The sequence below is a fragment of the Anas acuta genome, chromosome 1 (genome assembly GCF_963932015.1).
Source record: "Anas acuta chromosome 1, bAnaAcu1.1, whole genome shotgun sequence".
NCBI lineage: Eukaryota > Metazoa > Chordata > Aves > Anseriformes > Anatidae > Anas > Anas acuta.
Window position 1 is genome coordinate 197,142,921 of NC_088979.1, and position 21,085 is coordinate 197,164,005.

A 21,085-nucleotide genomic window follows, 5' to 3' on the forward strand; every position below is an offset into this window, starting at 1 on the left:
ACTGGTAGTGTAATATCTCTAACACTGTTAATGTTTATAAGTATGACCAAAAAGGTCAGGGAGTCATAAATGAAATAGCCCATCCAAAGAATGAGCATTCTTTTGAGCAGGGTCAGCAAAGTATTTCCCATTTATTTCTCTGCAAGGCTCTCTACAATAAGGTTTGACAACATGATAACAGTTGATGAAGTAATCCCGTATCACTGAACTGGTGGAAGAGGCAGATGGAAATATACTTTGGGATTCTACTTAATTGACTTTAGGAGTCCTGGCATCTACCTCATACTCTACTAGTCACATGACCACAAATATTCATGCCTTCAAAAATAGTTGTGAAATTCATCTTTACCATAGTTTATTTATATTTCCCTTCTTCTGTACTGCATGCCTGCTGGTCTTACAGATAGTACTAAAGTAATTATTTTAACATGCTTAAAATCTTCAGTGTCATGCACTAAGCCAAAAAATGTTCTAAGGTGCAAAAAAACATAAAGGGAAATAGTATTCTTTTCTTCTTTACTACATCAGGTAAAAGCTGCCAGGGTTAAGAGGACAATGAATAGTTAAGACATAGAAGAAGCACTCAAGCATGGTAAGGCTATAAGAGGAAACTAGGAAACTTAAATAAAGGTTTTGCATCAGTGCTCACCAAAGCCTTACTTTACAGATGACAAGTCTGAGGAACTGTCTCAAATCCAGATGTCAGGAGCAGAGACATTAAGAAAAAAAAAAAAAAAAAAAAAAAAAAGATAAAATGAACAATAAGTGTTGTCAGACCCAAGATAAAGAAATTGAGATATGAAACTTCTGACCTACTGCCTGTGGTCTGTACGCTATTTCCTAAATCATCTTTGTTACCAAAGGAGTAGAGCATGTCAAGTGTTGTTTAAAAGCACTTTGAGGGTAATCTGAAGAAATACGGACCAATAAATCTGTCTGTCAGACCAAAAAAGTGCTAAGGAAACTATGGCAAGGAATAGTATTAATTAATGTGCAGAACAATCTGTTGGGAATAGGTTCTTGATATGGAGACAGCCAAGTCTGAAGAGCACTTTGGAGCCCATAAGCAAAGAATACACTATCTTTGCAACCTTTTTGACAAATCTCCTCATAAAAGGCTCTCAAGGATACTTAGCAATGACAAGAGTGTGTAGGAAGCAGTTGAAAATGAGGAAGCAAAGGATAGGAATTCATGTCAAATTTTCACCATGAAGGAAGACTCCCAGTGTGTTCCTCAATGTCTGTTCTAGGAACTAGACATAGTAACATGTCTAGGAAACATAGTCTGGAAAGATCTTGAAAATGATTGTCTAATGAGAGATGACACTCTTGTTCATATAGAGAGGTGTTCAGAATAGTAAAAAGCCAGACTAACAGCTACAAGATACAAAAGAAGCTTACAATATTGACCAGCTGTACAATAAAATTGCAGATGAAAGTCATTGTCAATGAAGGTAAAACAGTGCAGATGAGGAAAAAGTAACTCCATTTATGCATATGATACAGTGGACTCTAACTATTATTGCTTAGGATAGTTCTCTGAAAATGCCAGCTCAGCTGACAAAATGACAAAGAAGATGTTAGGAATTATTAGGAAGGAATAGGAAAGAGGAAAGAGGGAAAGAGAGAATGGAAGGAAGGAAGGAAGGAACGAACAAACGAACGAAGGAAAAGAAAGTGGTGTTTCTTCTCCAATTTTTCTGACAGAGCCAACTCTGTCAGGCCCCTCTAACAGGAAGTCAGATGCTAGAGATGGTGGGCTTTGCTTAGTCTGGAGGTGACTTCACCTTCCCTTGTTATATGTGAAGCAGGGAGGAAAGACCCATAGATATATGTCCTTATGAAGTTTGAAAATAACATATCTTTGGAAAAGAGTTTGTAAAAGGCCAGTAAAAGAAAGAGCCACCAACCTCCTTCCCAGCTACCTTTACCTCAGGAATGAAGTAAAAGTAAATGGGGAAACAAAAAGTTCAAAAGAACGTTAGAATGTTTTGCTGGAGATTGTATCATTACTTCTATAACTGAGGGTATGAACAGTACACAGAATATAAGGCAGAGTCATAGAACAATGCAGAGAAATCAAACTATTGACAAAGCCCTATTTCTTCAGGGTGCTGAATGTGTCAGGATTCTTTGCAAAAGAAAAAAGACTATTAAACCAATTAAAGAGTGTATCAATTTGCATATGAGCAAGGGAGATGGATTAAATTTCCACTGTCAATGTTAATTCTCATATTTGCTAAATTTGGATTGCTTTACAACCTCAAGTTATTCTCCTAACCACATTTACTGGTGTGCAATTTAAATAGAACTAGATGAAGAAAAACATACATTTTTTTTGTCTCCCTCAATTTGCCTATATTTCCTCTCTTTTTTAAGTCCAAGAGGACAACAGAGTTCTGACTTTTTGTCAGAAAAAAAAAAAATGTTCAAAAAAAGGTTTTAAAACAGCCCAAATGCTATTTTACTCACTACCTGCTCTATTATATTTTTGTGCTAGCAGCAGTTTTCCAAGTACAGGTACACCTTCCTTGTCAGAAAGTGTTTTGTCTTTGTTAATGGATTGGCAAGGGCCTTAACCTCTGATTTTTACTTTTTTTTTTTTTTTTTTTCCAGTCTCATTTCCAGGAACTTCAGTCCTTTTATTTTAGCTTTCTAACTATGGACTCACTGTTCCTTTCAAGAGTGCTAATAAAATTAAATGGTTGGGAAAAAAAAAAATAAATAAATAAAAAAAAAAAGAAAAGAAAAATAACAGAAAAATAAATGCTATCAACAGATATCACAGCCAAGATAAAATCCAAAATGTCTTTCAATAGACAAACACAATAAACTTCCTGTTTATAAATTTAGCTATTCATTTTAACTAGTGGCAAAGAAGAATCTCAGCAGGACATTTAGACAGTAGTATATCCAGATGGATTCTCAGTGTGAAGGGAGTCTGAAATACACTCACCAACATAATAAAATCAAGGTTTTCAGGCTTGCAAAACAGTGGCACAGGGGCTGTGAGTAAATTCATTTTGCAGGAAGCCCATCTCTTGAGCTAATGGGAAAATGTAGATCTTTTGCCTTGCTCTGTATGTGGTAGGTCAGAGATATGATAGGATTATAAAGGAAATGGATCTGTGTGCCACAGTCCCTGACAGCACTGTGCTACATTTCTTGGCCCGTGCCCTAATTCAGAGTCACAAGCAATCCCTTCTACCAGCCAGTCGATGCTTTAAGTGGCTCACAGCTTGACAGCGTCCCATAACCCCCTAGGGGTAAAGCAAACTTGTCAATAATTCCTAAGCACCTTAAACAAAATATGTAAATGCAGTAATTCCTACAGAGAAAGGAGATGGGGGAAGGGAGAATGTTTCCAAAGACTGGAGATGCTGTTAGGGGATTTGGGGATAGGGAGGAAGGAATAGTTTGAAGAAGCCAGATTGCTAACCGCTCAAATACTAATAAAGAAAATAATAATGCAGAGGAATGTAAAGGAGATTTCTGTCAAAAGCAAAACGTGTAAGGTGATTCTTGTATCTGGTACCCTGTTACTCATGTGGTAGGAAAACATATAAGTAGGATTTTGTAGAATGGGATCAGATGCCTGCATTAATTTAAGGAATGTCATAGAGACTACGATGTGCTATCATGCCATGTCCTGTTCCCCTGTGAGGAAGACCTCAACCTCTTCTGGGAAAGGCAAGCATCCTCTCAAAAGTCAAATATTGCTTCCTATACCACAGAGTTAACAGAAGACTGAGGGAGGACAGGGGAAATTGGCTACAGAGCAATGGACATCAGAGGTGGTTTGAAGCACGCTGCAGATACCAGGCATACACCAGGCAGAGCCTGAGTTGTGCTCACCCCTGCACCTGCACAAACTGCTGTAGGATTTTGGCTTGGGAATGGCTGAGGTGTAAAAGTAGGATATGCACACTTGTGTGCCTAGCATGGACCTGAACATCCTCACCAGCAGTAGATAAATGAGGTCAACTGTCTAAAGTGTAGAGGGAAGAAAGTGAAAAAGGCAGAGGGAGACTCCTTGAAAGAGATGAGAAATTTGGCTGGAGAAAAGGAAGAGGATAGGTAGAGGCATTGATGGTCCTGGGATTTAGAGGAAGAATGGATGGTGATGCTGGATTTACACAGACAACATGGAGCACAGCTTTCCTCCACGTGGTGTACCTGTGAAGCCCACTTTTGCTGGATTGAGCCTTATAGTCAGAGTTTCCTTTTGGCTGAAAAAAGCTCATGCTGCCCAAGAAGTGCCTAAGCACGTCATGTTGGTGTCAGGCCAATATCCCAGAAAATAACAGGAAATAACAACATCACGTCAGCATGTCACGTGCTAATCAGCTGCAAGAGGATAAGTGTTGTTAGTAGGAAAGTACATGGGTGCTTTTAGCAGCATGTGTATTAACCTAAAATCCCTTCAAAATCACTTAACAATAAGAAAAGTAGATATTACATCTTGATGACAAGCTTCATGATGAAGTTCATCCACCATTAGTATAGTTAAGTGAGAAGTGCATGTTTGTTCCAGGAAAAAAGCACACTAGATTGTCACTTGTTGGCACAGTGCATAACTGTCCATGGTGATCCATGAAGCCCTTAGGAATGACACCCTGCACAATTTTCATAACTGTGGATCTCCCTTAGAATTACTAATTACAGTTACATGTCCCACTGAAAGCCCTGTGCTGTTGGGCTGTTCCTTTGTAATATGTCAGTGTCACCTAAGATTGGCAGGGAGGGATGAGCCAAACAGTGTGGGGCTTTGAAGATCTCCGCATCAACCACCAACAATTTGTTGTCCATGAATCTCCAGAGATGGAGACCGCCTTGGCCACAGTGTTGTGAAGATATTTTTGGACCCCTGTGGCTACCCAAAAATGGAAGAATAACTCGCATCTTTCACCAAACTGGTGTTTGGCACCCCGAGATTGGCAGACTCTCAGGAGAACACTATCTTTTCTAGCTGATGTGTGACCCCAAGCCACTGAGCTATGTCAGCTTTCATCTTGTAGTGATGACCACCACTGTCAACTCAGGTTAGCTGGCCACAGGATAGGATTATGCTCAGTCACACACAAAGGAAGCAGCTGCAGAGCTGTTGGAAATCAAGTAGCAGGGGGGAATTTGCCAGAAGAACTCATTGATCCATGGCCCTATTCCCTGTCCATTTCTGTAAGGTCCCCAGGAAAGGAGGAAAGATCATAGATCTCATGAATTATTCAGGCAGGATGGGTCCAATACATAGATCACTCACTGACTGTACATGCACGCTTGCAACTTTCCTAAAGCATTGCTTTAGGCTTTAATCTGCAAATAACTTGAGCGTGTCTCAAAACAGCTGTTTATAGCAAGTTAGGGAACCCTACAAAGTGCTCTTCTGGAACAGTATCTTGCCATCAAACGTAAAATTGGAAAGTTCCCAGGTGTGCAATCTTGAAACTCATGCTGAAATTCCATTTAAGAAAATGATATGCACCTGCTTAATTGTGGTGCTAAGCCTGTTAATTAATTACATTCATGAATTTTATAAAAACAAACTCTTCTGCTCATCAAACCTTCCTGTGAACTCAGTATAATATGATGTGGCAACTCCCTTTGAAATGAATCTGTCTTTTAAATTTCTAGAGCTATTATTTCACTAAGAGATAATTCACAAAAGCAAAATATCTATTTCAGAAACTTTAATTCTGCTTTTACTTTTTTTGTGTCAGAAAGAAAATAAACAAATAAATAGCATATTAAGACTTCTTCTCTGGATCCAGGTCAAAGACATTGAGGGCTCTTGATTATTTTCTCAGAGCTGTCCCCTGACAGACCTTACGCTGTCTGATTGCTGTGTCTGACCGTGGGTATATCTGCATTTAAGTGTATCATAAGGTGCACAATTTAGCTTCAAGTGAGCAATTTGCCTAGTAACACCCAAACACAGCTTATTAGAGCTCTGCATCACCTTGCGTCGTACCTCTGTGTGTACTCATCTCGGTAAATAACTGTCTGAAAATACATGCTTAATGTGGGACTGCATCTTCACAACACCTTCTGCACATAGCACGTGCTATCCCCAGAAAGAACAGCAGCACAGATATTTTCCCTACAAAAAAATAAAGGTGGTTCTGCCCATTGTACGCTGGAATAAGATCACCAAAATCTGTTTTAGGGACGACTGGTATAGGTGCTCTGATGGATGAAATGTGACCCCATTGTGCCAGAAGAATCAGCAGAGGAAGAGCACTGGCAGAAAGTAGGACTGAAATCTATGTGTCTTCACCTGCAGCTTGGCCAGCTGGGTGGGTTTACTCTCCTGCTTCTCAGTAGCCATAAATCAGATGGAAATGCAAGGGGTAGCAGCATTATGGACTGTTACGGGACATTGCACAGGAGCAAGTATGGAAAAAGAATAAGCCATCTGTGCCAAGGATACTTCTTGAAGCACAGGCATGAGTGACCAGGTTGCCTTGCCCCTACAAAAGTTGCCTGCTGAAAATTTTACAGTATCTCTGAGCCAAATTCCACTTGGTACCTATGGTGACCAATTTCATACACAGTGGGTTTTATATCCTATCCAACCAAAAAAATTACTTTCCTACTCACTTTGAGCCCTGACTACTGTGTACAAGACAATGCAGAATCAGATGCTCCTTTCCACTAGACTTTCCTGGCAATCAGCCTGCAAGAGTGGAAAAAAAAATATTCCAGACTTGTCTGTCACACTGTGCTGTGATTTAAAGGACAGGAGACTGATTTCCTACTTATTCCAGTTTACCCTGATGTTACTGCAATGTCTTATGTACTTTTAATCCAATTTACAGTAGGGTAACCCTGAGAGGAACTGGACTACTTCATTTTGCTTCCAGCTTAACTTTGAAGTCCTTAATGAAACAGTTTAACATGCACATTTTAGCAAATGTCCTTGGCTTCCAAGAAAAATACTCTTATAAAATTAGCCAAGCAGCTCAAACGTAATGGGAAGATCACAAAAGTAAAGAGATGTTAAATAACTTAACACAAAATATTAAAAACAAGGGATAGATTTTCTTGGTTTATTTTATTTTACTTTGAATTGGCTTAATTTCTCACTGGAACCGGGGCTGCTGGAACAATAGTGGCCCCGTGTGAGTTGCTGGATTGCAGCTCCTGACTGCAGTGCCTCTTTCTTTGTCTTACCTGAGCGCTCACGGTGAGCAAGTGGGGAGCTGGGCTGGGGGCAAGCCCGAGGGTGGGGGAAGCACTCTAGGAGAAGCGGAAGGGGTTTATCTCCCCGCTGAACATTCAGGGGTGAGAAATGCACCATGTCCCATCTGAAACTGTAACAAAGAGGGAGGTACTGGGATTTTACAGACACCATCTCCATGCCACACTCAACCAGCAGGCAGCAGCTGCTCACCGTCCCCCCTAGCAGAGAACGAGCAGTGCAGCCACATCTCATTCCAGCGGTGAGTGCCCCATGCAGCAAGTCAATCCATCCACCCTCCCTGATGTTACACTCACCTCATGGTGTTTAATTCTCTCTTTAGGAGAGAATTAGGACCACGACCTCCCGTTAACATTTTGGGTGATGCAAACCTTTGGTTTTCAAACACATATACCACAAAACATAGTTTTCTTTTTTTTTCTATTTTTTTTTTTTTCCTTTTGCATCCAGCTTTGCTGCACTCTGGAGTGCTCTTTCTCCAGGAACAATTTCTCTTTTGTCTTCCCTTATGGGAGCATTAGAAATAGAGAGAGAATATAGAGAGATAATGTAGAGAATATAGATAATGCAGGCAGAATATGTAGGATATATGTTTCCTTATCTATCTATAAACAGAAATGTTTGTATATTTGGGTCTATATGCATACAGATTATTCTTTTTCTAGGAGATGTAGAGCAGAAGCAAAGCTGGAAGAGGGGAGGCAGAGGACGGCGACACGGCACCCTGGGCTGCCTCGGCTCTCGCTTCTGCTCGCGGTCCCCTGCCCGCTCCCGGCTTTTTGAGGATGCGCCAAGGCGCAGTGCTGGGGCGCAGCATCCTCGGAGGGGCGGCACCCCCCGGCCACGTCCAATCAGGCGGCTGAGGGAAGGATGCTCGGGGCAGGGATGCAGGGTTGCCAGGCGACAGCAGCGTCCCCGTGTCTTTTCTCCCCCCCTTTACCTCCTCCGTGTCCCCCCCCGGGACCCCACTGCTCTTCTGCCCGTGCCGTTAAACAGCCCCGCAGCATGGGGACGGCGGCGGGTCCCCTTCCGAGGGCTCCCTGCCACAGCCCCGCTCCCGGCCGTGCCAGGAGCAATAGGCAGCTCCCAAGTTAGACGTAGGAACGCAGTGAATGAATAAATGGTAGGAATAAGCCTCAGGCAGCCCCTCCGCAGAGCTACCGCACGCCCCGAGTACCGGGAGAGGCAGCCTGCGAACGCCAGCCGGCTCTCCCTCCTTGTCTTTGCAACTCTAGGTCGCCTCCTAATTTAAAGCTTTGCGCCAATCCCCTTTGCCCGGGAAGGAGAGGAGATCTAGAAAGATGCCAGGCTGCAAAAGGGGACCCCAATTAGCAGTGCTGGTACCGGGCGCTGCCTGGCCAAGGAGAGGCAAAGTTGCTCGGAGGAACGGGAAGCGGGTGCTCCAGAGGAGAGGGGAAGGGAAGGGGACGATTACTTGGTGATCGCAGTGTCTCCCTCCCGTTGTCCCTCTCTCCTCCTCCTCCCTCCCAGCCTTACCCCCGACCGCTTAGGAGGCCTTGATGAGTTTCCATCGGGATCCGATCCAAAGTGGGGGGGAGAGACCGTGACTGTTCCCAGAGGAAGCAGCTCACGCAAGTTTGGGGGGTGAGACTCCCCGGTGGATGTTTAACGAGCACATCAGGAGGCCCGCGATGCCCGAGAGCAGCTGGAGACCCTCGCCGGGACCTACCTTCACGGCACGGTAAGGAGCTGGGCACTGTTAGCCCACGTCCTGGACCCTGCATCCCACATCCTAATCCCTGCATCCCACATCTCGGATCTCTGCATCCCGGTCCTCACATCCATCCCTGCATCCCACATCCCAGTCTTCACATCCCTCACCTTGCATCCCAGGTCCCTGCATCCCGGGTCCCTGCAACCCACACCCTGCATCCTGCCTCTGCCTGGAGGACTGCAGGCTGTGCAGCCACGGGAACAAAAAAAAAAAAAAAAAGTTTAGAGCAGCGTTTTACAAAGAGGTTTGCTGATGGGAGCCAGGGGCCAGGAGAGGGTGGTGCCGGGGGGCTCAGGCTGTCACTCCTGTGGAGGGGAGGTAGGGTGCAGGGGGACCCCGGTGCTCCACAGCTGGATGGGGGGAGGTGGCCATAAAGGGGGCTGGCTGGCCCCGGGCAAAGCAGCTGTGTCCAGATGTTGCCCAGAGGTACCTGCTCCCATAGAGGCAGGCTTTGGGGGTGAAGGGAGGAGATCTTAAGCACGCTGTCCTCTCCCGTTCCTTAAGCTGGGCTGGAAAGTGCCGAGCCAGCAGCTGGGAGAGCAGTGCTGGGTACCCAGCTTATCTCCCTGGATCTGCTGCTGGGAGAGAGGTGGGGAACCTTAAAGAAAGTGGAAGGGCTTTGCTCCTGCAGAGGTGTCTCCCAGAGACCCAGCTCACCCCAGGGTCCAAAAATTGGAAGGCTTCAAACAGAAAGGAGAAAATAGCAGGGATCTTAGAGCTAATGTAAATTCTCCTTCATATGTGCTTGTATATCTATCTGTCCATGTGAGTATGCATCTAGCTGTACAGGTATATGTGGGTGCTTCTAGAGTTGTTTGTGCTTATGTATGCACCTTGCCTGCGTTCCCGTGTCTCTGGATGTGTGTTTGTGTATATCTATGCTTCTGTGTGCTTAGGTGCATATAAGTGTATATGTGTATAGATTCATAGGAATGTGTGTTTATTCCTAGGTGATATTTATCTGTGTGTAGTCCTGTAGGTGTGTGGCTACATATGTTTCACCTGTGTGTGTGTGTCAGGCTCACATTTCTATAGAGATACACATGTGGGTGTGAGAAAGTGTATCTCCACACTAGTGTGTAAGTAGGGTTTTGGATAATGGAGGATATTTGGGAGACTTTTTCCTCCTATGTTATTTCAGTGCTTCCATGCTTAATGCATATATCCCTGTATTTCAGCAATCTTGATTAAAAAAGGTGAAAACACAAGCAATTATTGAAAATCTAGTCATCTTACTGATACTGCATTGAACTATTGAACTGAGCTAAGGATTTGTTGCTAGTTTGTGAATTTGTTGGCTTTTTCTTGGTTTATGCCACCTGCTGAAAATGTTTTTTGAGCATTTTTTAAATAATTAATTCAAGTTTTAAAAAAATCTATATTGGAAGACTGTGAAACAGAGCAGCCTGGGACACAGACTGGTACCTATTTTATCTTGCATAAGTATATGCCTCAGGTTGATTAAATATGCATGAAAACAATCTGAAAAGCACACAACCCACCTGATTAACTGCATATTTTAGGAGACCTTTTTTCATTTTCTCCAAATACACCTAGATCATCATGACATCTTCTGCTGTTGTTTACATTGATAAATGCAAGTATTACAAGAGAATGTAACTTCCTCAGTTACACTAGGAAAAATACACTTTAAGACAACCTTATTCACACTTAGGGTAAAGGAATGATTGTACTTTTGTAATGTTTCTGTTCACTCTTTGGGTGAAATCATTAACAATCCTTGCAAATCCTTCTTAATAAGGAATTAAGTAAGGAAAGAAGTTCCTTACTTAAGGAACAATACAAGTTAATTTGTCGTGTTAGAATAATTCATACATTCAATTTCTGTAGCTCTTTTGCTTGTTGCTCTCTTTTGAGAATGACACTGTGCACCATTGCTCTCTCTCTATTTCTAGAGTCTTGCATTATGTATATAAAATGAAAAGTGCTTTAACATTGAAAATCTACCAGTTGCTTTACTGTTCTGTAAATTAGACAAAATTGCATGGCTATCAAGTACACTAAAATGAGAATTTCATCCCAGAGCTAAGACACTTCTGTAATTGCAATTGGTCTTTGTCTGGGTGACTTGTGCTGGTGACCTACTTATAAGCTTCTATGAATAAAGTTAGGCAAATGTTGACACCTCGTCTAAGAGTAGGATTCTAATTTTATCATTTAAGGAGTGAATGTAAAACGAGATGCGGGTAAAATATCTCTCTGGATTCACTTAATGTTTTTATGCTTAACAGAAAAGAAAGGAAAAAAATTAGTTAATTAAGGTGGAAATGCAAAAGAAAAGAAATGCACTAGAAATAGTAGCATAATTCAATTCAGTGATTACTTAAGTAGAGCTGAATATGGAAATGAAAAAGGTGTAAGAAGGCATGCCAGCATTTAAATGAAGAGCTCTCCAGATGTTCCGTGCAAATACACTTCTGACACTGAAGTGTCCAACAGAAAGTAAATTATCCTGAGCCTCTCACAGAGTCCCATGTAGAATGGTGTAAGACCTGAGTGACCCAGTTCTCACTTATGCTGCGGTCAATCTGCATTTTTTCCTTTGAATTTGGTGGGCTAAATGTAGAGCCAGGTGTAGAGCCAGGTTTAGCAGTGTGATTTGAGAATCAAGCCTAAAGGTTTCATGGGGCACAAGATTCTCCCTAAGAGGATGCTGAACTTGCCATTAGTATCCTGTAGAAAGGACTTCACTCTGTTCAGTTTTAGAAAGCTGTTTCCCAAGCCCTGTAAAATGTTTGTCAGGATTTCTGCTGCTCATTTCTTACAACTTGTACTGTAGTTATTGATCAATTTGTATGAATTTTTCAAGATGATAAAATGCTAGGCACACTATCACTCTTAGAATGCCACAGAACACAGAGGTGTTTGACACACTCTAGGATCAGAGAGCATTATAGTTAGAGTGTGAATATGTGTAACCACAGTAAGCTACATGAGCTCTCGTGAAGATGATCATGCAATATTGACCAGCTTTTCTTTCCGCTTGTTGATATAAAACTGACAGCTGGTCTTAAGCAATTTAGAACTTAGTCTAGGTTAGACATGAGTATCTTCTCACTCTCCACTTTATTGCACAGAATAAGTTTGTACTTTTAACCCCTATATTTGCAAAACAGCGAGAGACGAGGGTGAGCAGAAGGGTGATGCCATTCTGTCCCTGCACCCTGCACTGGATCTCCAGAGCCCGACGGTGATGAACACATGCTTCAAAGATGGAAGGAAAGGAGCGTAGTATTCAGCTGGTGTCATCTTCCTACATCTCTGACAGTCACTGTCTCTGACTATGAACATTAAGCCAACTTTCACTGTGATAATCTAGCCCTAAACTGGAAGAAAAATTTGGCACATATTTCCTTTTATGAAAATACAAATTGGCTTGAAAATCATGAGTTTGATCTTAGTAGTAGGAGTAAAATGACAAAAAAAACATGAATTTCTCCTGAGTATAATGATGCCTGGGAACAGCCTCAGTACAATTGTCAGATATTTCCACTGAGACAAAACTACAGTTCTTTGTTAGATGTGGCTTAACTGTTACGGATTAGTGTAATTTGTCCCTTTTTTCAAGTAAACCCAGAATCCAGTGGGTAACCTAAATGAATTTTCTGGCTTATCTATTGTCCAACAAAGTTCTCCAGTGTTTTGTTTCAGGGGTGTTCATTTTTAACAACATACTCCAAGAAATATACTACCTAGCTGTGTTTCTAAAGCAATGCAGCAAATTTTCATATCGGGGTAAATCGCAATGAACCTATTAAAGTCAAAGAGAAGAGAATTTACTAGAGCTTTACCAAATTACACAAAAATAAAGGCTGTAGAAGTACATTGCTTTCATCTCATATTGGCCCTCTCAAATTCAAAATGATGTAGCTGGAACTATTATCATGCTATTGTTCATAGCTCTGTTGAGATTATGGGAACATTTATGTAGTTAGGGATTGTACTGCTTCTGTAAGAACTTATTGGCTCCTTGCGTAAATCAATAGGTTGTATCAAAAATCTATGCAGCAGTGTGGCAGCTTTTCCAAACCTTCTAAGACCCAACTTGTCCACATGCATGTTTTTAACCTCAATTACAGAGGCAGCATTCCCTCAGAGCACTTTAGATCTAGCATGTGGCTTGACCTTGATGGTACTGATGACCTTGAACTTGAAAGTCATTTTCAAAGGAATCCAAAGGAATACAGGATGATGACCATGTGTTTAAACTATATCAAATATGCATAGGGGACAGAGTGTACAGAGAGAATGGATTATGAACACTTCATAGATGAAGTGGGAACTTGGGGAAGACTTTTGGTGGATGCTCTTAGACTCTGAAATGCTCCATTAGAAAGGTGAATAGAGAAGAATAGAGTCATGAAGACCAAAAATACATGTATGTTTCAGGAAAATGGAAAGAGCTGTAGGAGACAAAATGGGAGAAAATAAAAAGAACAAAATAGCTTGATATGAAAGGAAAGAAAGAGCAATAAAGACACTCAGATGACTATTCAAGCTGAGAGAAAAGTAAATGGACTAGTAAGTCAGTCGTGGGCTGAGGAGATGTAAAAGCAGGTGACGGTGACATAGAAGCACTAAAATATTGCATGTGTTGTGGAACCAATAACTGCAAAATTTTGTAAGGAAAAGGGTTGCATTCAGGCATATTGACTAAAGTAGGGAGCAGCATTGGAGATGGTAGGGCAAGCTAGCAGAGAAAATGTAAAACTGATTTATTTTTTTTCCACAGTAATTTGAAGTCATAAGAGAGAACGAAGATAAAGAAGCTAGGTGGAGAGGAGAAAGGTAAAAGAATTTTAAAGTCCATGTTAACCAAGTAGTGTTACAAGGTATCAACATACAGTGACCATAGGTGAACACACATAAACAAATCAGGATACCCTTGAGAAGAGGGAGGGGAAACCTGTAGTCTTGTACAGGCTCTGGGTAAAATCCAGAGACAGTGCAATAAAAACGAAGGAAGTAAAAGCAGATTGATAGGTCATTTAGGAAGTCAAGGAAAAAGTAGTTAGGGTCCAGAGAAAAACAAAGCAAGCACACCTGTGTGAGAACGAAGTCAAAAGCTCTTTGGGTTACCACAAAGTCAGTAAATTCATGGATCAGAACTGTGTCAGGAGAATTAGTCTGTTAAAATTAAGGTATGCATGAAAAGAAAGATGAAGGGCATTTGGACCTGATAATCTTTGCAGGTTTGTTCTCAATGAACTACCCTATTCTAATGAATAGAATAGAATACAAATGAATAGTTAGTTTAGGCTACCTCCTTAAGCAATCCATGGAGTGTAGTGTGGGACACCATTTGAAAAGGGCTTGGAAACCTTACAAACCCCTATTTCAGCATCTAAATCAATTGCTTAATTGGCAGAAGTAAATTGCTACTGGAAGTTGCTTACAATAGTTACATTGCCACTGGCTGGGAGATAAGATTGTTTCAAGTCTATTTTTAAATATTGTTTAATTAGTGGTGGGTGAAAAGATTCGATATTCTGATTTTTTTTACCCACCTGTGGCTTTTGTCAGGAGTAATTCAAGTGTAGCTCCCTGCTCCACCAATACCTAACTAACAGCAGGTATTAGATGATGCAGGAGCTGTTGGGTAACCTCCAATCTTCTGCTGTGGGAAGAAAAGACACTGTGAGCCAGGTACACTCCTCTTCTCTGGTGAGGAATACAACCTTATGTAAAGCTAGTGGATGCCCTGAGAGGTTCCTAGATCAGCACTGGCCTTGCTGTCCTTGACTAATATGTGTGGGGTACACACAGCAGCTCCTAATCCTTTCAATATTCAAATCACAGTGCTGGGATGGTTGCCATCTCTTTTATATAATGGAGTTGTCATTAGGGCTCCTTACACCACATACTGCCTCCAGCTTGTATGGGCCATGTCCACCTGATGGGAGACTTGCAGTGGAGCTTGAATGAACATTTCTACATGTGTGTTTTATAAGGGAATTTTGGCTCAGCTGTTTACTGATCTGGTACTCCCTGCCTTGCAATTTCTATGTAATTTTATTATTATTATATATTTATATTGTTATGATTAATTTCATTCACGGTGGTTGCAGCAACCAGTGAATGAAATTATTAGAAAAGCATGAGAAGAAAGTGCTCTGATAGTATATGAATGTCACATATCCATAACTGTGAGTTAAATATATAGTTAAGCTTAGTAGAAATTGGTTGTCCCGCTGTTAGGATCACACAACCAAAGAGATCTGATTTAAAGGAGAAAAAAAGGAGAAAAAAAAAAAAAAGAAAAAAAAAAGAAAAGTAATTGCTGGGGATGTCTCCAGAACTCAGATTTTTTTTTTCTTCTCACTGCTTCTACATTTATTTTTTATTTTTTTGAGAAAAGAAGATGGATAAACAGACAAAATGATGGAAGCAGAGAAAAAAAAAAAAAAAAGATATTGTGCAGTAAAATATAGAGAGTTCAGTTCTGAGGTGTTAACATAGTTGGGTTGCTTGCATCTGCTTACATGTTTAAGGAATGCCAAAAAATATCTTTATCTGTAAGAATATTTAAAATTTCATATTTTATACAAAAACATAATTGGTTCTGCTATGATGAGGCAGTAAAGAAGAAAAAAAAACTACCTCTTTATAACTTTTGGTGACATTTTGTATTTATTTGAGTAATTAGTGCTAGCAGCTAGGAAAATAGCCATAGACTTTCTGGCTTTTTGTCATAGACTTTTAATTGCATTTTTACTAACATTCAGTCAATCAAAAAGACATTTGCACTGTATGTCAACTGACACCAAATTTGTATCATTGTAAAAGATTCCAGATGTTTCAGTATACAACAGATGAAAACTTTTTACCTGCAAACAGATGCTTTTTGCCAGTGTTCTAAACTTCTCCTTTTAAAAAGTTAAAAAAAAAAAAAAAAAACACCAACAAACAACAGCAACAAAAAAAACCACCCTCTGATATCAGTGTAATAATACTGCAATAAAATTTAGCAAAGTGGTGTGAAAAGAATATCTTATACCACTGATTTGTACAGCACATTGTTTGCATAGACAGTAATAATGGGCTGGTTTTCCTCATTTTCAAATACTTGTCAAAAAATACTGCCAGAGAATGACATTTTACTGGAAAATTTACAAAGTTTTATAGGAATCCTTTTATCATATTTTTCTAAACACTGGAAGAAAACACTTGTCAAATCTACCCTGTTACTGTTTTCAGTGTATTCCCCCAAGTTCTCTTAATTGTGTTTGCTCACTTTCTTCCTTGCAGCCATTGGGGTTTTAGAAGAGCCCTGACAATGACAATGACAAACAATAAGAACAACAGACAATGCATTTTCTAAAAAAGGTGCAAGTCCATCCTACATGGGACTGCTGCACAAGGCTGAGTTATCTGGCTGCTCTCTTTGCTCTCAAAAGTTGAGAAAAGGGCAGTGGTTGCCTGTATGGTAATAGTACATCAACACAAAAGTCTGCTTGTCACTTCTTTATCTTACCATTATTACAGGGTATATTTACCTTGAAGAAGAGCACTTTACTTCTACCCCAAAAATAAGCTGTCTGCCTTAAAGTCTTCTTGGCAGGACAAAAGTGACTGCTGTTTTCGCAAAAGCAACATGCAGTCCGTGCCCTTTTTCATCCATTTGCTTGTCAATGTGGCTGTCAATAAAGATCTATTTACATATGGCTAATCCCACAGTTGACTCATTAAGATGATTTTATGAGTGAAAAGGGACGATGATCTAATGGGATAGCTCCTGGAATACAAATAAAGCAAGATAACTTTCAGGGAATAATAATTTTTCTTACTGAAGTGGACTTTAAATCTCCTAGAAGAGAACAGCCCTGCTTTAAAAAACCTTTTCTTTTTCACTCAGAAGTGATCGCAGATTAATTGTGCAGTTTAACTGAACTTTGCTTTCCTTGGTATCCTAGGAGAAAAGCTCTGACAGACTGGGAATTTTAACTTGTTTGTAATGTAAACTCAGTATACTGGTGGTGCTTTTTAACACTCCAGAAACTGTTTGGAGGAAAAAGAAATAAATAAAAAAGCTTTGATCCTCTAAGCAAACAAAGTGGAGAGAAGGATGTTAAAAGAACCATCATTTGTGAAAGGCAGAGAAGGAAAATGTGGGAAAGGTGTCTTTACTTCAGCAGATTCAGAGACTATTTGAAAGGTTATTTGAAATATCAGACACATCACCAGCATTAGAGCCCTCTGATGAGTAGGGAAAATTGATTTCTTTTCATTATTTTATCAGCATTTTCAAGATTTCTGAAAACTATTAATTTCTCAATGATAGTCAACCTGACGAAGATTTTTCCCAGAAGCAGATACCCAGGATAAAGCTCAGAGATGAAGATTTAATGACTTGGGTATCGAGCTCAGATAAACACATTCCTAGTGGCATTATTCATTAGGATGAAAGGAAGCAGAATCTAGTCTGGAACTAACGCCACCTCCTGGGAACTAGGGAATGACTTGAAGCACAGATTTCTTGACCAAAGGGTGAAATGTGATTTGTGGCATCCAGACATAGCAGTGGGCAGTGGTGTGACCCAGTAATGCCTTATGTGTGGGAAACATTTCTGCTCCTTAAAATGTCACTAATCTTGGTATTTCGGGCAGTAGGTAAAGAAGTAGAGCCAAGACTCCCCAAACTCCTTTCAACCTGCCCATTTCACATTCATCAGTTTTAAGGAAGGAAACAGACAAATAGCTCCTTTTAGACTCAGATACCTTAAATCAATGTCCAGGGAGCAGCTGCAAAGAATAATGGAGTTTCTTAGTCCCTACGATTTCCTGGCAAGGGCATAAGGTCCCAATTAGAACCCACCCTGAACTGGTGCAGTATCCATTAGAGTAGAAATGGATAGAAAAAGGTCTTTTTGATGTAAGCTTCTTCATTTTCAAGGACTTGTACATAATGTTCCATTTTCCTGAACAGAGGAAAATTTTATGTTTATAGTTCCACAGATTATAACATTGGTAGGGACTTCATCTATTCTATCTCATCCTTCAAAGACAGTATAAACTAACTCTAAGTCTTTCCTAACTGATATTTGTTAAACCTTTCCCTACAAATCTACAACAAGAGAGATTTCACAGCCTTCTGCAATAGCACATGCCAGTGCTTCACTGTTGTTATGAACAGAAAGTCTCTAAAATTTAACTAAATCCCTCTTTTTGCAACTGAGTCTGACACTCTTGTCCTTTCTGCCATGGAAATTGGAAGAAGTTTAGTGCTTTCCCTTCCACCCCAGCTTTTTACATAGAAAAGTGTTTGGGGCTTGGCTTTTAAAATGTCATTTATACATTTCCCCTCTCAGTTTTACCCTCTTGACTCAATGAAATAACTGTTTTTTTGTTTTGGTTTGGTTTGTTTGTTTGTTTTTGTTGTGTACTTTTTTTAAGAATCTTGTTATTCTTGTTGTTTTTCTTTGGACCTTTTCCAGTTGCCCATTTGGATCCATACCCAAAAGATGAGTATATCTGGTGAATGACTTGACTTCACTTGTCATGGACAGAACCTTCCTCAAAGAAATCCTCTGTGTCATTTATTTGTTCTGTGCTCCAAGCCTTATCCCAGCCCACATTTAGTCCAAAGAGCTCTCCAAATCTCTCAGGTTATAGTGATATTTTTGTTCTGTCATCTTCCAATTTCCTACATTTTTTCTTGACTGCTTCTGGTCATCTCTAGTTGACAAACACAGGTAACTCCAACCCAGCAATTGCCAGCCCTCACAACTATATTTACATTTCAGAAGAAAACTTAGACAGTTTGAACCACCTGGTCCTCTGTCTTTGTCAGAGGTATCTATATGGGTGATGGCTTCTTTTGGTGCAATCATTACTAAGCAGAGGGATGTTTAACTACTGCATTGTCTAGCACTAATAGTATTTAGCGTACTTAGCATAAAGTGAAAATCACAATCACAATCTGCATCTATCAGATGATTGTCCACACGTCAGAGACTAGATCCCTGGCAGCCTGAAACCTCCAGGTTTCATGGTCATCAGGGACTTTGTACTGCAGAAACCCAAGGAGAGGTTTAGTGATTATGCAGGGATGTCTTTGCAGACATTTGTACCAGAGAAGCAGCCAAGCCAGCTCCAAGCATCAGAAACACCAATGAATGCTGAGATGAATAATGGATACAAATACAGGTTCAGTGTTTGTTTGGGTATTCCAGCTATAGACACATGAAAAGGCAGAAGATGTTCATGCTTTCAGGACCATGACTATGGAGCAATGCATCACAAAGTCTCGCATGAGAAGTTCGACTTTGCTCCTGGCAAACCCACATAGAGTTCATCTACATTAAGTCTGATGAGTGTGGCATTAGGCAAGAATCCAGAACCTCATGCCCCCTAGGCACACTTTCTACCTCTTTTGTTTAATTTCTTTTCTGTTTTTAAGACTCAAAATTTACCCTGGCCAACCTAGAACATATCCCAAAACAGTCAGGACACAAAAAACATCACAGATGGAACTGCCACAGGTATTTGCCCCAAAGGCTCCTTAGAGAACCCTTTGCAGCTGTTAGGTCCATGTATATGAGAGTAGCTATAACTACCACCAAAAATATAAAAATAAAAATAACAACAAAAAAAAATAAACAACAACAACAACTCAGAAAGGGGGGGGGAGGGAAGAAAAAAAGGGGTTAAAAAAAATAAGCATTCACTCAAGTATCTGCAGCAACTCATGGAACAACTTAACATTACAACAAAAATGTCCCCTCTAGCCTTCAAACTAATAAACATGATGTTTTAATATACCTCAGTAAATTAAAACACGTTCACTCCATCTCATTAGTTCCTGGCTGTTAGTTTCCAAACCTTGAGTTCCCATTGAACAGGTAAGCAGCTGCTCTGAATGTCTAACTGGTGTGATTGTATCAGAGTAAAGCCACTCTTATGCACAAGAGTAGTCCTTTTCCTCCACCCTCTGTCTAACCTAGTCATGCTTGGCATGCTAAATAAACACTGCATGGGTGCACTGAGTGAAGGGGAAGGTTGCTCTCCTTGTAAGAGAGAACTTATTACAGTCTGGGATACAAAGACACAGAGGGGCACATTCAGAGAACCAGTAGGATGCAGCTTGATGCTCTTTCCCTCAACTGAAAATGCATGGCTTCAGCGTTTAGCAATCCCAAAGACTTGTTTGATATGTTGTCTTATGAACTTGGACCATTTTAATTAAGTACCTAAGTTTCACTGTCTGATCATGGTCAGCAGAACCTGGCATCGTAATGCCATTGACTGATAGTCAAGCGTGTTCCTGAGGCCTTATGAAACAGCTTCCGTGTGAAAAGTCATCTGTATTTAATCAGTAGTAGCCATCTCAGTCCTATTTCGTAGTGCTGCAAGTTTTTTTGCACCACATTTTTAAAGCTCCAAGTAAAAGGTGCTCTAGCATGTCCCATTTTTTTCCATTCCCATTTATAATGTGGTTTCCATGCCAATGATTACAGTGTAATACTAATACCAGTAGTTTCAAAAACAAAAGCACATTTGAAATCATCCATGTTTATCTTTATAGAGTAAAAGCTGCAAAAATAAATGGATCAAGGAGGATTAAATACTACGCTAATTGTTCATTAGACAACCTAAGACCGATTAAATGTGTTAATCCATTTAATATTTTTTTTTTCTATTTGTTTCCATTATTATCCCTGCCAAAATTCTTTTGCATGTATTAATTCACCTACATTACTTATTAACAAAGGAATTTGCTTGAAATGCAGGTCTTGAATCCTATAGTCCTTTCTCAAGCAAAACTTCCATGACAGCAGTAGCAGAAGGAATTCAAGATGTGATTGGAACTCTCTGTACTGATCTTTTCCTAAAATAAAATTTAAACTCTTTCAATAAGATTAACGTGAATGCATTCTCCATCTGTATTGATTCCATCTACTCTCCATGTTTAATTAAAATACTTCTGCAAAATTATGTATAGTTCTATCTGTTGTCCTATGAAAGTGCTCCTGATTGCACCTGACCCAAAGGAATTGTTCTAAAATTGATTGATGGGAGCTGATTACTATTTTGTATTATTTTTACATTATTTTGATGTGTAATTGGCCATTTGCCAGATACATAGAACTATCAGTACCTGACTTGATTATCATGTCTTCCAAGTTCAATAA

At 40.2% G+C, this 21,085-nt stretch overlaps 1 protein-coding gene across 7 annotated transcripts in view; it reads left to right on the forward strand.

The window, feature by feature from the left end:
* The window catches only part of GRM3 (glutamate metabotropic receptor 3), a 449,804-nt gene that overhangs the window by 334,423 nt on the left and 94,296 nt on the right, over window positions 1-21,085 (forward strand). For 2 of the 7 annotated variants that reach the window (XM_068669969.1, XM_068669970.1), the window contains exons 1-2: window positions 8,133-8,900; window positions 13,687-13,742. The exons of 1 other annotated variant lie outside the window; for it this stretch is intronic. The gene's annotated coding sequence lies outside the window, so the exon portion shown is untranslated. Of the gene's footprint in view, window positions 1-8,132; window positions 8,901-13,686; window positions 13,743-21,085 lie in introns of those variants that run through there. 4 more of the 7 variants (XM_068669965.1, XM_068669966.1, XM_068669967.1 and 1 more) reach the window with 3 other exon arrangements.